Raw genomic sequence first — 18,012 nt, forward strand, 5'->3', positions numbered from 1 at the left:
AACTAGGTTGGGCACCAAGCCACCCACCTGACTAGCCTCCATTGCCCGGCCTATTAGGATTGCCAACATGTCAACCACAATGTTGAACAAAATAGGGGACATTGGATCTCCTTGTCTCAGGCCCTTGTGTGTCTGGAAATAGTGCCCAATATCATCATTTACTTTAATTCCAACGCTCCCCTTTTGCGTCAAGGATTCTACCTGGTGTCGCCAAGCCTCATCAAAACCCTTTATACGCAAGGCCTATTGAAGGAATGGCTATTTGACTTTGTCATACGCTTTTTCAAAATCCACTTTGAAAACAACTCCATCCAGTTTTTTCGTGTGGATTTCATGGAGCATTTCATGAAGGACCACTACCCCCTCAAGGATATTCCTGTCCGGCATGAAAGCAGATTGGGTAGGCTGCACAACAGCATGCGCAATCTTTGTGAGCCTATTGGTCCCGACCTTGGAGAAAATTTTGAAACTAACATTAAGAAGACAGATTGGCTTGAATTGCTCAATTCTCACAGCCTCTGTTTTCTTAGGAAGAAGGGTGATCGTTCCAAAATTGAGCTGAAAAAGATGAAGCTGTCCAGCAAACAGATCATTAAACATAGGCAACAAATCCCCTTTAATGATATGCCAGCATTTTTTATAAAACTCCGCTGGGAATTCATCAGGGCCCGGCGCCTTGTTATTCTTCATTTGCGAGATGGCCTCCAGCACCTCTTTCTCCGAGAAAGGAGCCGCAAGAATATCATTCTCCACCGCTGTGAGCTGAGGAATATCCTCAACCCTTGACTCGTCCATAGACACACAGTTCTCTTATGGAGGGCCAAACAGCAGCTTATAGTACTCGGTAATGTACAATTTTAGGTTTTCCTGTCCTATAATTGTACCCTCATCTTGCTCAAGCTGAAAGATCCTCTTCTTTCGATTCTTACCATTAGCGATCATGTGAAAAAATTGGGTGTTCGCGTCCCCCTGGACTACTCGCCGGACCTTGGCCCGCAACGCCCACTTCAACTCTTCTTCTCTAAGAAGTTCTTTCAGCCTCAATTCCGCCTCGAGCTTGGCATGAAGCTCCGCGGCCGGCAGTATCATGGTTTCTGCTTTTACATCCAGAGATTGAATAAGGGCAAGGATGAAAGAACATGCGGTGCCCCCATGTTTGGTTTTGGTAATTGATGACAATCTCTATGGACTAATGGTTGCCTTGAGTTATATTTGAAGGTTTTGTCCATATGCTTTTCTTGGAGTACATGTGTTGGTTTCAAGGAGAGTTTGTGTCGACCAAGGTGCTATTCAAGGAATTACCTAAAGATTGGTCTTGTGAGAGGTCGATCAAGACTAAGTTAAAGAGTGAATCAAGTTGATCAACCCACAAAGCGTAGAAGATGTACCGAGAGGGATCAAGTGATCCCATGGTATGGTAAGCATTGTCAATTACGCTTTGTGTACTAACCCATGGTCTTTGTGAGGGTTCGTTGTGGGGCTAGGTTGCGGTGTGCAAGTTCAAGTGGAGCACCACGAAGAGATCAAATGCTTGAAGCTTGCTGTCCTTTGTGGTGACAATGGACCTGTGAAGATGTGCGGAAGAGTAGCTCACCCATAGTAGAGTATGGGGGAGCAATCAACTAGTCTTCATCGAGTCAACACAATCAAGAAAGGTTGCGGTGTGCAAGTTCAAGTGGAGCATCACGAAGAGATCAAATGCTTGAAGCTTGCCGTCCTTTGTGGTGACAATGGACTTGTGAAGATGTGCGAAAGAAAGGCTCACCCATAGTGGAGTATGGGGGAGCAATCAACTAGTCTTCATCGAGCCAACACAATCAAGAAAGGTGGTCCAACTTGAGGAAGTCAAGATCGTCATCATCTAGCTCAAGTGGACCATGTGCAAGGCAAAGGTTTGCCCTTGATAGGTTTTCTATTTTACCGGTCTCATGATGGTAGTTGGGAGACCGGGTTATAGGATCGATTGCCGTACTATTAAGGGGGGTTCTCGATGAGTAGCTTGATCGTATCGTTCGTAGAGAGCTCAAACCATTGCATCCTTGCATCATCTTTTTTGGTTCTTGTTTGGTTCTCTTTGTGAGTCTTAGAGCTTATGGTCATCTTGATGACAAGCTTGAGTTCATCGAAAACAGAGTTCGCATGCATCTTCTATGATGTTTTCGATGTTGGAGGTTTTGTCGGTTCTTCTCGGTTGGAGGTTTCACTCCTCTATTTGTTGGCATACCTCCCCTGCCTCTTCTTACTATAACCAGTCGCTGTTTTGATGCTACTCGTCGTCTTGTTTTCAACAAGCTTGAGTTTTCTCAATTCGGAGCTCATATGCAGAAGTTATGGCAGTTCTGATTTTCTTGAGTGTGGTTTTTGTCAGGGTCCCAGCGGTAGTACCGTGGTACCCAGCGGTGGTACCGCTGATGAGTCACAAGCGGCAGTACCGCTCCGCAGCGGTAGTACCGGCGGTGACTCCGCAGCAGTACTACCGCTGGCTTACCAGGTCCCTACCGCGTCGATTCGAGGGGTCTTTTTCTGTGTCGGATTGTGCGGTACCTCGCTGCGGCAGTAGTGCGGCAGTACCGCTCCTTTGCGGCAGTACCGCCCTTCCTCCGCGGTAGTACCGCCCGGTTCCCTCTTTCCCTTTACCCTTCGTTCTGTGTGGCAGTACCGCCGAAGGGTGCGGTAGTACCGCCTAACCCAGCGGTAGTACCGCTGTCTCCTACGGTACTACTGCCCCAAGGTTCATGTTTTGTTGCTCCTTTTCCCTGTTTCTTCCACCCGAGCGGTAGTACCGCTCGTGGAGCGGTAGTACCGCTCGTGTGCGGGCTGAGCACATAACGGTTGGATTTTCCCCCTCCTATAAAAGGGGGTCTTCTTCCCAATGAACCTTATCCTTTGAGCTCGCGTTCTTCCCCCATTGTTGACCTTCTTCGAGCTTGCTAACTCTCAATCCCTCCATGGATTCTTGCTAGTTTTTGAGGGAAAAGAGAGAGGAGATCTAGATCCACATTTCCACCAATCACTTTCTCCTCTATGTGAGGGGAACCCCTTGGATCTAGATCTTGGAGTTCTTGGTGCTCTCTTTCTTGTTCTTCCTCTCATTTTCCTCCCTAACATTAGTTGCTTCGGTGGGATTTGAGAGAGAAGGGCTTGGGCACTCCGTGTGACCTTGCCATTGCATTTGGTGCATCAATTTGAGTTCTCCACGTGATACGTGGAAGTTACAAGTTGAGAAGCTTATTACTCTTGGGTGCTTGGTACCCTTAAGCTTGTTCCTCTTGGGTGCTTGGGCGCCCTAGACAGTTGTTGGTGTTCGGAGCTCAATCATTGTGGTGTAAAGCTTCGGGCAAGCGTCGGGGTCTCCAATTAGGTTGTGGAGATCGCCCCGAGCAATTTGACGGGTACCGGTGACCGCCCCCAAGGGTTGCCAAAGTGTACGGGTTCGGTGACCGCCCCCAAGGGTTGCCATTTGTACGGGTTCGGTGACCGCCCTCAAGGGTCCCTTAGTGGAATCACGACATCTTGCATTGTGCGAGGGCGTGAGGATATTACGGTGGCCCTAGTGGCTTCTTGGGGAGCATTGTGCCTCCACACCGCTCCAAACGGAGATTAGCATCCGCAAGGGTGTGAACTTCGGGATACATCGTCATCTCCGCGTGCCTTGGTTATCTCTTACCCGAGCCCCTTTACTTATGCACTTTACTTTGTGATAGCCATATTGTTTCTTGTCATATATCTTGTTATCACAAAGTTGCTTATCTTGCTTAGCATAAGTTGTTGGTGCACATAGGTGAGCCTAGTTGTTTTAGGTTTTGTGCTTGACAAATTAACCGCTAGGTTTATTCCGCATTTGTTCAAGCCTAAACCGTAATTATTTTAAAACGCCTATTCACCCCCCCCCTCTAGGCGACATCCACGATCTTTCAAAGGAGCTTTTCCTTTTCGACCTTATAAATCCCGCTAAGATGCTTAGCCCACCCACGTAGGAAACTCCTCAAGTGCCTAATCTTATTCTGCCAGCGCTGAAGCGCAGTCCTCCCTCCTGACTCCTTAGCCCACTCTCTGGCCACGAGATCAAGGAAGCCATCACATTCAAACCAAGCCATCTCAAAGGAGAACACATTTTTGTTCCCCAGGTGGGTGGGTTCACCAGAGTCGACAAATAACGGCGTATGGTCAGAAATACCACAGGACAAGGCCTGTACAGTCACTAGGGGAAACTTCTGTTCCCAATCGACGCTAGCCAACACTCGATCCAACTTCTCATACGTCGGATTTGGCATCGCGTTCGCCCAGGTAAATTTTCTACTCGAGAGCTCAATTTCTCTCAGGTCCCAACTTTCAATGATAGTATTAAACATGAACGACCAACGACCATCAAAATTATCATTGTTCTTATCCTCACGCCGTCTAATAATATTGAAATCACCACCCACCAGGATGGGCAACTGTTTGGAACCACAAATCCGAACAAGATCAGCCAAGAACTCGGGCTTAAGCTCGGGCTGTGCAGCACCATATACCGCAACAAGGGCCCAATTAAACCCATCAACCTTCGACCGCGCCCTAAACTTAACAGCAAAGTCTCCCATGACCACACTACGAACCTCAAGCGCTTCGCACCTAACTCCGAGAAGGATTCCACCCGACCTCCCTCTCTGCGGTAGGCAATGCCAGTCAAAATCTATACCACCCGATAAAGTATTTAGAAATTGAGGCGCGAAGTTATCTCTACCTGTCTCCGATAGAGCAATAAAATCTAAACAATGCTTGACAGACGCCTCAGCAAGAAACCTTCGTTTAGCCAAGTCCTTTAGACCTCTGCTATTCCAGAATATTCCTTTCATAGATCATCATGGAATTTTTTTGCTGTACGAATCCTAGCACTCCTACGCACTGCGGATGCCGGGTATACCTTCCGTTTCCACTTGCGCTTGGGAATAGTTTGACCCTGCAACTGGTCCTCACAACCAGTCTCAGAGTTGCTAGCCAAAACTATCTCGGTAGAATCAGCCTCTACATCCTCGTCAGTATTAGGTTGCATAAGATCCGCAAAAAAATTGTCGAGCACCCTGACCCCGAGCGCATCAACCTCAGAATCACTCATAGGCTTAATAGCCGTAATATTACCAATCATCTCTAAGGCCCGCTCAGCCTCTAGGTCTAGAAGATCATTAACAGAATTAGAGATTTCAGTGTCATTACTACCCAACGAGACTCCTAATTGATTTGCATTTTGAACAATCTCATCATTTGAAAAATGCAAAATAGAATTAGAGGTATTGACGGACATACTAGTAGTGACCTCCACGTCACGAAGCTTGGCCGCCCTCATGGCGCACCGCTGCTGAATGTCGTCCACATCCGGCTGTGTCTGGAGACGGCCGCTCATCCGGCGCCCCTCAGATACCGGATCCTGAATCCCTCCAAACGCAATGACCTCCTCCCGCGAGATCGCGGTCGGGGTCCGGCCTCCTGCCGCCCACCAACCAGCTGGCCGATCCAACTGCACGGGCTCACCCACAGCCTCGCCCGAGAGAGGGCAAGCACTCTTCGCAGACTCGTGGCGCGCCCCGCCTGGCGAAGCTGGCAAGGTGGGTGGTGGGGTCCGAACAAGGGCCACCTGCCCTCGCTCCCCACCCAGCACCGGAGAAGCTACCCGCACATGCGCCGAGGGGGAAGGAGGCTCCGAGGCCACCTGCCCCGAGCCCTCTCCCGAAGGCAGAACCGCCATCAACCGCAAAGTAGACGGGACGGGATAGGAGGTATCCGAGGCCACCTGCCCCACACCCCCTCCCGGCGAAGAAAAGGACACGGGGGCCACCTGCCCCGAATCCCCTTCCTCAACAGAAGGAGAGCAACCCGAGGCCGCCTGCCCCAGGGCCCCACCCGACAAGCCAGGTACGACAAGCTGCGTCACCTCCTGAGGAGGTACCGTGTGCTGAGCACGAGAGGGAGTGGCCACCTGCCGACCCCCAGGAATCGTGTCCACAGCACCCTCCAACCCCATAGCCGGTAACTCGAGCTCAAAAGCCTCCTCGGACTCAACCCGATCACTCCACAGCCTCGGGGAGCAGAAGAAGGCTCAAAGGACCCAAATCTCAAAGTCGTAGAAGGTACCACGGTGGGTGGGACTGTTCCATCCCCGGTCGACGCAAGCTCGGGCCCCGGCCCCTTGGACAGCTGTCGTCCAGGGTCCTCGACCGCCGACTCCCGTACCCCCGCACCACCATCACCCTTGTGCATATCCACATCAGAGTCATGAGCCGGCACAACTAGAAGGCTCTCATCCTCAAACTCAATAAGCAGATCATAAATTCTGCCTCGATAAGCCCACTTAACCACTTCCGGTACGTACTCAATGTTCAAAATACTAACCAAAACCCGAGCAATCCCACGAGCTCTGGTGAACTCCATGTCCACACGCTCAGGCTTCCCCACTAAAATGCCCATACTGGCCACAACCCGAGCATCCTGCAGCGGCCTGGAGGGAGCCCCGGAGAATCGCAGCCATGCCTGAGTAAGCGGCTTGCCCTGAGGTTCAACAAGCTTCCACTCTTGAAACTCAAGGGCTTGTCTTCTCTTATTTAAGATAAGACAAAAGATGATCTCTTAGCACAATATGTCTCACCACATTTTTAGGAATTGCTAGTTATTGAAAATAAGACTAAGAGATAATCCATTGTAGACATTTTTCTTTGTCATCTCTAAATTACATGCAAAACTTAAGATAAGACTATCTTATCAACCATTGTACATGCCCTTACCATCTTTAACACGTATAATTTATCATGAGAAATACTTCGTTTGGCATGCCCAAAAATCTAACGTCCGTTGGATAAACGCATGAAACAACTCGCCACAGGAAGAGGAACACGGTTGTTTGGGCCGTGGACGATCTGGCCCTCCTGGTGACGCAAGGGATGACGCAAATCGGACGAAGAAAACGTGGCCGAAAGGGACACGCAACATAAGGGAAAGTTCGTGCTAGACGTGAGGTCCTCCGTCGTTCCCCAACGGACAAGGCTCTGTAGACAGCTACGTGATCCAATCCAAGCCGTCCATCACCCGAACCGACTCCGTCGTCGACAATCCCATCAACCATCCCACCTTTTATATACGCCTTTCCCCTCGATTGCCCCGTCCTCTCCTGCTCCCATCGCCCGTCGCAGCCTCGTCTTTGTTTCGTCGCGACACAATCGTGAGGTGCCCCCTAATCTTGTTCCTCCTCTTCCTTTTCGATTTACACAAGTTAGAATCCAGGTTATAATTTTGTGATTTCGTAGGTATACTATATGTTTTGCGTGGTCTGTTCTCTTTGATTCAGGATGTCTGAAGAGGTCGTTCCGATTTGCCTCATCAGTACATGTCTATCCCTTAAGCCAAGTCCGTGATGGCCGAATCAGTCGTTGATGGGTCAGATTTTCTGGCGGTTCGTGTCTATCCCTTAAGCCAAGTTGTGTAGGTATAATTTTGCTTGTTAGCAAGGCTAGATCTAGATCCATACATGTTTGGCTCCTTTGTTACTTTCACAAATTCCCTAATTCCTTTTCATGCACGAGCCAATATATTCTCTAGATAAGTTAGACGGTTTGTGTGTTCTCTTTGATCCAGGATGTTGTGTCATCCGAAGAGGTAGTTCCTGTGCCTCTCAAGTAGATGTCTATCGCTGATCCAAGTTCGTCTGAGATTTTCTGACGACCCGCTTGTGACGCCTGAATCAGTTGATGCGTCAGATTCGTCAGTTTATGTTGTATCCGGGCACACCAACGGTTCATCTTCATCGTCTGCTCGAAGAAGGCTCTTAGGTGCTTGCTGCGGTCCACAAGGTGCCCGAGGACATCCGATTTATGGTTCATGTTCGTGGTTCCTTTAGCTAACCAGATGATGCTTTGCCCGTCTCCAAACATCACAGGAAGGTAATTGTGTTGGTAAGCTGATTGGCGCGCATGTGTGTACGTGCGTGCCTATTGTATTATTGCCTGTTGTATTACATTGGTAGCATAGGACGGCCTTTGCCATGTCGGGTGCGCTCGCTTGGCAGGCCACGAGACAATAAAAGGAATATTTTGCTGGTGTCCACGGGGTGGAGATCGCACGGGAACTATCAATTTCTTCTATTTTGCCCGGGTTCTCCACCCTGCCATGGTGTCTCTGTCCTTCTCCTTTCATGTGCTGTTGATTCTGCGATATCCTCGTGGTACACCACGATCCTACATTAGTAACAAATATATCGATAGCCCTGAGTGCCGTGATAACTACGTACTGAAGATCAATGATAACTGAATTCTGAAGATCAGTGACAACTACAAAACCAAGGTACATCTAGCTGCTTCCATCAGGCAAGCACTTCGTTATATCAATTTAAATTTGCATGTGAACGTCACCCCGGCGCAAAACATAACCATACTGAACAACTGCATTTTGGTTTGATACAAGATCGATTCATACCTGTAAATCTTGTGCTCTTGCACCGCGCCAGCACGATAGTACTGAAATACCCATGAGATATCATTAGAATTCTTTTTCAATGCAATGTCTTCTGTTAGAAAAAAAGCGTTGTTAACTTTTTGTAGCACAAGCTTTTCCAGAATTTTTGGTTACTTTGCATATTTTCGTCGATGGTCGTCCAGTTGAAGAAGGCTCTGCCCACAAGGCCTGGGAGGGAACTGGTCATCCGATTTATACTTAATGTTTGCTGATCAAATCCAGATGACGTTCGTGGTTCCTTTTGCTGACAAGATGATGCTTGTCTGTCCCCAAACATTACATAAAGGTAATTGTGTTGGTAAGCTGATTGATGTGTATGTGTGTACGTGTGTGTTGTATTTGCATACTTGCTGTACTACATTGGTAGGGTAGGGCGGCCTTTGCCATGTCGGGTGCGCTTGCTGGCAGGCCATGAGACAATAAAAAGTATATTTTGTTGGTTTGCGGGGTGGAGATCGCACGGGAACTATCAATTTGTTCTATTTTGCCCGGATTCTCCACCCTGCCATGGTGTCTCTGTCCTTCGCATGTGTTCTTGATTCTCCAAGATCATCTTAAATTGCACCACAATCCTACATAAACAGGCATGGGTGCGGCGATAATTATATACTGAAGAGCAATGAACAAACGAAGGTACATCTCACTGCTTCTATCGGGCAAAGCACTTTGCTATATCAATTTAAATTTGCATATGCACGTCATCCCAACTCAAAGCATACATGGTGGTTTACCCTTCGTCAATGAACAACCATATTTTGGCTTGATACGAGATTTATCATGCATGTAAATATTGTACTCTTGCACGCCAACAATACTGAAATGCCCACGAGAGATCATCGCATTCTTGTTCAATGTTACAATGTCTTCTTTTAGAAAAAAAACCGTTGTTAACTTTTTGCAGCACAGGCTTTTCCGAGCCGTTGTTATGAGCTTTGGACCTTTGGTCGTAATTCAACTATTTCCTGTTAATTCTCATCCTGTGTGCATAGGTGAGTTCATTTGTTCTACTACCTGGTGTACATATTTATTATATATCAGTTCTGTAAATACCATTGAAGGGTTTGTTTTCTCCTGTGTATACTTGTCAGTCTTCCAAATTTGATGCCTTGTTAATGGCCGTGAGGACTCGAGCTTGTCCAGATGTTCTTCATCATAGTTCCTCTCGGTGATCAGCTGGATTCCAGTTGAGGTTTACTGGATGTATAGCTTGTCATATCAGAAAAAATAATGATTCTGAATGCCTTTTTTGATCAGCAATGTCTATTCGGGAACAGCTGGTTTCACATTCCATGCACGTCTGGTTATGTGTAATCTTACATTTGCATGCAATTCCTAGCCATGCATATATGGCATCGTCCGAGGTACGCAGTCTTTAACTTGTTATGCTGTAGCTTCCGTGTTTAGGTGTAACAGTTGCTTCTCCAGCGAGGAAACCTGGTTAGTTAGGCAATTTGAGCTCACCGGTTCCTGATTTGATTGCATTGTCTCCGTATTATGATTCACGATTCTATAAAAAAATGCACAATAATATCTCTAAATTTGGAAGTTGGGATATCATTCCTTGCTAGTGTTTTCAGTTTTATGCTTTAATTTGTGATCAGCAAATTAAACTTTGTCAACTTACGATGTCTACAGATGGTTTGGTCCTATTAGTTTGGTTAATATGAAATAAATAAATCATGGATCTTAAGCTCTGAACTGGAAAGGACATTCTAGCAAATAAATTGCTGGGAATGATGGTTCGACTCCATCAAGATCCTTTTTTTTGTTTTGGAGTACGTTTTCAGTTCTGTACTCCCAAGTTGATAATATACTAAGGATTGATGAAAATTTAACAAACAATATCTCAGAATGTTCTAACTTTATTTTTATTCTTTATGGCCTGGTTGAGTTGGGACAAGATGAGACCGGCAAAGTACAAATGTGGGATTGGATTTTGCGACAGGATTGGATTTTGCGACATGAGGGCCTTCAACCAAGCTTTGCTAGTTTCTGAGAACTTTCAGATATGAAATTTTGGGAGGGCTCTATGAGGAAACTTCCAAAAGCAAGCTTTCTAGTTGTCCTAGGGTGGGCCTTGGTTCAATCTTGTACCAATGTGGGCCTTGGTTCAATCATGATCTCTTAAAGAAGAAAATAATATCCAAAATTGATTTTTCACATAAACGAACCCTAGTTGCTCGATCTTCATGAATTGAAGGTGAATTCGAGGAGGAACACAAAAACAGTGGCGAAGGATGAATATAAGTTAAGGTAGGGTAGGCTTTGGTCACTCACCGCTGGCAACGCCGCAGGCGCTGATGCGCCGCCTTGCACCTCAAATCACAAGCAATACTTGAGGTGCATCAAAATCTAAGAACAAGAGAAATAAAGATACAAGGATAGTTCTTGAGAGGTAGTTCATCCAAATCTTTTGGAGAGATGGGGCTTGATGATCACTTGGGGAATCTTTCTCTGAAGAGGTCTTGATAACCGTAGATGATTATTCTCCTAAGAGGTCTTGAATTCACTCATGTATCTACTCCTAAGGGCATCCCCAACAGGTTGTATGTTAGTCTTATTGGCAAAATGTCCATGTCATCAACCAACAAGCTATCATACAACTACTTCAATAGGTTGTATCTAAGTTATGCAATAGATGGTGAGAAAATAAATGTGATTGCTCTCTATTTCATCTTGGAGCTTGTGCAAAGGTTGTTGGTTAATCTATATACAACTTTGCTCTCTCCACATTTATTACATGCCACATCATTACTATGTCCTAGGTGGCAAATTTACCAACACCTATCTTACAATTGTTGGAGATGCCCTAAGATGAATCCCACTAGGGGAGGTAGATGAGCTAAGCTCTCTTTTTTCTTTCTATTTTAGCTAACCCTAAAAATAAGAAGAGGCGTCTATTTATAGTGTCAGGGGTGAAAGGGAGGTACATGGGTCGATGTTGGAAATATGCCCTAGAGGCAATAATAAATTGGTTATTATTATATTTCCTTGTTCATGATAATCGTTTATTATCCATGCTAGAATTGTATTGATAGGAAACTCAGATACATGTGTGGATACATAGACAACACCATGTCCCTAGTAAGACTCTAGTTGACTAGCTCGTTGATCAATAGATGGTTACAGTTTCCTGACCATGGACATTGGATGTCGTTGATAATGGGATCACATCATTAGGAGAATGATGTGATGGACAAGACCCAATCCTAAGCCTAGCACAAGATCGTGTAGTTCGTATGCTAAAGCTTTTCTAATGTCAAGTATCATTTCCTTAGACCATGAGATTGTGCAACTCCCGGATACCGTAGGAGTGCTTTGGGTGTGCCAAATGTCACAACGTAACTGGGTGGCTATAAAGGTTCACTACAGGCATCTCCGAAAGTGTCTGTTGGGTTGGCATGAATCGAGACTGGGATTTGTCACTCCGTGTAAACGGAGAGGTATCTCTGGGCCCACTCGGTAGGACATCATCATAATGTGCGCAATGTGATCAAGGAGTTGATCACGGGATGATGTGTTACGGAACGAGTAAAGAGACTTGCCGGTAACGAGATTGAACAAGGTATCGGGATACCGGCGATCGAATCTCAGGCAAGTATCATACGATAGACAAAGGGAATTGTATACGGGATTGATTGAATCCTTGACATCGTGGTTCATCCGATAAGATCATCGTGGAGCATGTGGGAGCCAACATGGGTATCTAGATCCCGCTGTTGGTTATTGACCGGAGAGTTGTCTCGGCCATGTCTGCATGACTCCCGAGCCCGTAGGGTCTACACACTTAAGGTTCGATGACGTTAGGGTTATAGGAAAAGTATGTACGCGGTTACCGAATGTTGTTCGGAGTCCCGGATGAGATCCCGGACATCACGAGGAGTTCCGGAATGGTCCGGAGGTAAAGATTAATATATAGGAAGTATGGTTTTGGCCACCGAAATTGTTCCGGGCATCACCGGTAGTGTACCGGGACCGCCGGAGGGGTCCGGGGGTCCACCGGGAGGGGCCACCAGCCCCGGAGGCCTACATAGGCAGTGGGAAGGGACCAGCCCCTAGGTGGGCTGGGGCGCCTCCCACCAAGGCCCAAGGCGCCTCCTAGAGGGGAGGGGAGCAAACCCTAGGGCAGATGGGCCTTAAGGCCCACCCTAGGTGCGCCTCCTCTCTCTCCCCCGTGGGCCGCAACCCTAGATGAGTTTTGGGGTTGCTGCCACCCCTAGGGAGGGAACCCTAGATGAGGGTGCAGCCCCTCCCCTTCCCCTATATATACTTGAGGTATTGGGGGCTGCAACATACCGGTCAGTGCATTTTCGTTCTGTTCTGCGCAGCGGTCAGATGCTGCTTCAGCCGGTCCAGTCCAGCTGCACTTGACATTCTGCGCCCCGCCACAATTTTTATTTTCAGTAACAAATTATCTGAAGGTGTGGTCGAAGTGTTGTGTTTTAGGCCTTTTCTGGTGCTAGTGATCAGCCTGCTTTCTCTTTGTGCCCCCTCCCCTTCTGTTCTCCCTAGCTAGCCATGTATAATTGTATATATGTCCTCCGTTCCGAAAAAAGTATATAAATCCTGTCTCTTGCAAATAATCTCTTTTTAATTAAATTTATTGCCGGAGCTTCCCCTACAGTTTCTGCTATTTTTTTTGTTTTTATGCTATGAAGTGTAAAAATGATGGCGCGTATTTTGTATATTAGGAAGTACTGTATTAATTAATAAAATAATGTATGATCCCTTGCTTGGATTTTACATGATAAATCATAATAAATCTAACAAGGGACATGGATGTTCAACCCGGTTCACAGACAAGATTGATTGATCTTTCGGGCACTCCTCACCAGATAAGCAGAGCTGAGCAGTTGATAAGTGGCGTTCTTGCAGAGATACTGTGATATCCTTTTTATGGTCAGGACTTCTAATTTAGAGAGAATTCCTTATTTAACACTGTCTTAAATTTTCTTGCCCTATTCGACACTGAAAAACTTTTTCTTTCTTATATAACACGAAGTTTAAATTTTGTTCCTTTTGTGACACTTTCATCCATTTTAACTACTAATGGCGTTAAATGACACCTGAAAATACGACTTTACCCCTGATGCAATTTGTGACAAGAATTATTCAAATGACCAAAGAAGCCGTTATTTACATGGTCGTGGAAGGTGGCAGACAAAAGCAGAGCCGTTTTTATACCTGATGCACACGTACAAACACACGTACACGTGAAACTGGCCTGTACTAGCGTGAACCGGATCCATGAGGTCGATAGCCTCGCTAGAGAGCAAGCTTAACCAGTCCAGGCCACGTGCACGTATGCAAAGTTTATGATGTTGCTTGTGTGTGCTATTGATACAGAAATCAGTCAAGCTGCTTGCTAGTCTGCATCTTTGAGCTAATTTCCGATGACTTGATTTAGAGTTTTAGAAACCAACATGCCCGTCCACCGTCCGGCCGGTTCCTGTCCTTCTGTACGTGGCGGCAGCAACTATACGGTTCCGGCCACAATCGGCATTGTACATGGGACCGGGCTAATTAGGCTAACCAAGCTTAATAATGGCTATCGAAACGTGACGCCGGGCAGCTTAGTGGTCGAGTAAACAAAACAAAGTTGCCAAAATAATTTAAGCTGGATGTTAGTTTTCGCGTGTGCAATCAGGCCGTCAGTGCAGTACATTTCTTGTTGTTAATTAGCCGTTCAAAAACAAGTCAACTAACCTACATATTGGTGTCTTGCAAAGATGTAGAGGCGCCTGCATGCACCAAGCGACCAGCACATCAGTCAAAAGGTATGCTCTACACTCGTAGAAAAAAAGGGTTTGTCTATTGTCCTATAGTACCTCAGCATGTGCACATATACTGTTTCTCCATGTACCTGAAATACCCGACGGTGTCATGGCGCACTGAAACTTCATTGTTCATGTAACCACAAAAAATATATATTGCCTTTTTATTCCCGTGAATGATGCACTAGGGGTAAAATCGTCTTTTCACATGTCAATTAACACCATTAGTGCTCAAAATGGATAAAAGTGTCACAAAGGGAACAAAATTTAGATTTGGTGTTATATAAGGAAGGAAAAGTTTTTCAGTGTCAAATAGGGAAACAACATTTAAAATAGTGCTATATAAGGAATTCTTTCTCTAATTTAGTTGTGCATCCATTTATTCAACCATACTTGTCATGTGACCTGCAGGCTGATTGCTGGCTCATTTGGCACTATCTCTAATTGGAAGTACAATGCACCTCAACCTAGTGCTGAGCAATCCCGGATGCAAATTGCTAACAACAAGGTAAACTGGCTGCTTTCTAGAACTGGGTTTGTTTGTCAGACTTTGAAAATCATACCACGCCCCAATATAGCAATGAGGGTTTCTTGTAAGCTTCCCAGCTGATATTATTTCACGGACCTTTTCTTTGGTGGTGAAAAACCTAGCATATTAATTCCATGTCTTAACTATTTTTTGGTGAGACTATAAAATCCATGCAGCCCAAATCTGGATCTTGTATATAGGTTTGAGAAATTTCTTATTGCAAAGTCTAACATAAATTTGTTGGCTGAACCTGGCCTAACTTACTATTGAATTTCGTTAATAACTCAGCACTGCGTGATGTGTTTTGTTGTTGCATTTTTTCATTTTTTATGATTTACCAAGTAAATTAAAATCCAAGTTCTAATGTTGCTCATGCTCAACTAGAAGTAGAACTCATGCTCCTTTCATCTTCATAATTATCCGTTTTATTATTCTCCTTTTTCTCGTTAGTTAGTATTATATTTTGTATCATCTTCATCATTACCGTTGGTAATAACAATATTAATATTTGATTTGTCCTCAAAAATCCTTCTGCAGGTCATTCCTTTGCATTTGCCTCCTGGTGATACTTCAACTGAAAGAACACTGTATATTGACGGTACTGCAGAGCGAATTGAAATAGCAAAGCAGCTTGAGTGAGGTTACCGGTGAGGTCAGCTTTCTTTTTCTTTTCACGCCACCTCCTAATTGCTGCAGCTATTTGTTATTTATCAGTGTTGTTAAAATCATGTGGGTTTAATTATCAATTTTTTATATGTTGCTGTATTTTTTGTCTCGATTTATATTTCTCTACTTGACCTTCCTTTTCCATTGCTTCCTTTTGAAATTCTTCTCTTTAGTTATGATATACCCTATATTCTTGTCAAATGTACATGTCCAAAACGTTATCTCAACGGGTTGCCTTGTAAAACAAGGTGGTCAATTGGTCATGGAGCAGCAGCAGTATGGCTTTGACATGATTGTATACTTTATATAATTATATTTGTAATTTGTGCAGTCTCTTTGTTATTAGCTGCTATGCTCTGTGTAGTCTCTCTTATGAAGATACTAGAAATATTTGAACAATCACAGTTAAATACTGGCAAATCCATACTTCCATAGGGAGGTTTATATACCCTATCACAACATCTTCACTACATATCATACCGGTGCTTGTGGTGTTATCCATATATCCCAGGCTATATTGTCTGTTGATCATTATCCTGACATAAGGCAAAATTAGTGTCAGTAACTAGTTCTGAGGGCTGCACACATCAATACCTAATGTTAATATACTTGATGCTGATGGATGAAAGATAAAATTATGAACTACTCCCTCTGTTTCCGCATAGAAGTCCCATGTGTACCATTGGAGTATACCATTAGAATATAATACATACATCCAGGAACATGCCTGGTCTTTCTATATCGAAACAGAAGGAACTAGTTTGTATTTGGGTTATATGATTGGATTTCATATACCTGGTCTTGTCCTCTCAAATTTACGTTTGCTATTTCTGTACATCTTTGGGGATAGTAGGTGCAAAGTCTGCACACTTCAATGATGGATCATGCACTGTAGTAGCTGGTATTTAGGCTATTGATATTTTTGCTCACTCAGGGGATACTTCTTGATGCTTAATTTTCAGCCCATTCTATCTGTTACTAACACCACCCTCTGGGAGCAACATGTAACAAATAAGAATGTTACTGTTTATTGACCGGGCAAGAAAGTTTGTATGTGCTATGTATAGTTTGGAAATATTATGCAGGATATCTCTCATGAATCTATCTTTGGTTTTTTTGTATATATTTTCTCCCTTTGTTGACTTTTCAGGTTACCATGACCAAAGCTTCCTTAAAACTTTGCTTAAATATTTCCTTTGACATTCTTCTGTTCACCTATAATATATTTTTGGAGACTTGCTGAAAGAACTGCTGTTGTGTATGTTGTGTCATTTAGCAATATATAAGTAGATGTTGCACATAATTATGGATCACTCTGTCACCATCCATTATTGCTGATTTGTTAACATCTACAAACTGCAAGGCAATCTTTTATTACATATTCAATATATGCGTGTGTTTATCTAGCTGCCCAATCTTCATTAGCTCCCATAGTTTTTGCACATGGTAGACGCTAGATGGGCATCACTAATGTTGCTTGAGAATCTTGCTCGGTGAGTTGATCCCTCCATTTTTCTTGGTGGTTCTGGAATTTCTGTATATTACATTGCTTTGTTTTTGGATATGTTTTGTCTGGTTTGCACTTGTTCTGTATGGTACATTGTATGTTGTGTTCTATACATATTCTGATGTGCAAACTATATTTTTGCAGAATCATGCCAGAAATCCAACAGGGCTACCACCCTCCCCGTCCTTGGGCAAACTGGGGTGTGTCTGATGCACCAGCAACACAACAGCCTGTTTACATGCAGCCTGGAGCTTATCCTGGTGCACCACCATAGTATGGCCAGCAACCTTATGGCAGAGTAGCCCCCTGGCACTATAACCAACAGCAGCAACCCCAACAACAACAGTATGCCACTGGAACTGCTGCACCTGCCGATGCTAGCAACTACAATTACAGCCAGTCTGCTACTCATGTTCACAAGGGTATGGTGATTCTACGTACTCTCAGCAGAGTGGCAGGCAGCAAGTTTATATATGATTACTCTGGTTATCAGACCCAAGGGCTGTCTTACTTGCAGCAGCCTGGATATATCAGCAGGACTATGGGGCATCGATCAGCTGCGAACTCAACTCAGGGTGGTGGTACTGCACCGAGCTATGGTGGTCCAGGTCAGCAAGCTTCAATTCCAGCCACTGGAGGCCAACTGGGTTATCCTAATCAACCACCTATACTACTGCTGCTGCATCAAGCTACATGACGCAAGGTTCTGCCCCTCAAACTGGATACATTGCTCCACAGACACAGCCTGGCTATGATATGCAGCCACCACCACAGTCCACGTATGGCCAGGATGCTTATGGACAGCCACCACCACCGCCTTCATCTGCTCCGTATGGACAGGCACCACCTACTCAGGCTGGTTATGGGCAGTATGGATACAGTCAGCCAGGCTATGGTGCACCGCCGCCTTCCCCTGGTGCACCCACTGCTAGCCAGCCAGGCTATGGCCAATAGCAGCCATACTGTGATCGTTATGCTGCTGGTAGCTATGGGCTACCTACAGCGTATTGTATTGAAGGTACAACACCTGTTGCGTCCCAGGATCAATCCACCAC

At 45.1% G+C, this 18,012-nt stretch overlaps 1 pseudogene across 1 annotated transcript in view; it reads left to right on the top strand.

Moving 5' to 3' along the window:
• The first annotated feature begins 7,127 nt into the window (after positions 1-7,127).
• The window catches only part of LOC123131822 (glutenin, high molecular weight subunit PW212-like), a 14,040-nt pseudogene continuing 3,155 nt past the window's right edge, over positions 7,128-18,012 (top strand). Inside the window, exons 1-5 of the transcript XR_006464339.1 lie at positions 7,128-9,842; positions 14,211-14,258; positions 14,667-14,763; positions 15,322-15,436; positions 17,102-17,975. The product of XR_006464339.1 is annotated as a glutenin, high molecular weight subunit PW212-like (transcript). The remainder of the gene's footprint in view (positions 9,843-14,210; positions 14,259-14,666; positions 14,764-15,321; positions 15,437-17,101; positions 17,976-18,012) is intronic.

The sequence above is a fragment of the Triticum aestivum genome, chromosome 6A, assembly GCF_018294505.1.
Source record: "Triticum aestivum cultivar Chinese Spring chromosome 6A, IWGSC CS RefSeq v2.1, whole genome shotgun sequence".
Lineage (NCBI taxonomy): Eukaryota > Viridiplantae > Streptophyta > Magnoliopsida > Poales > Poaceae > Triticum > Triticum aestivum.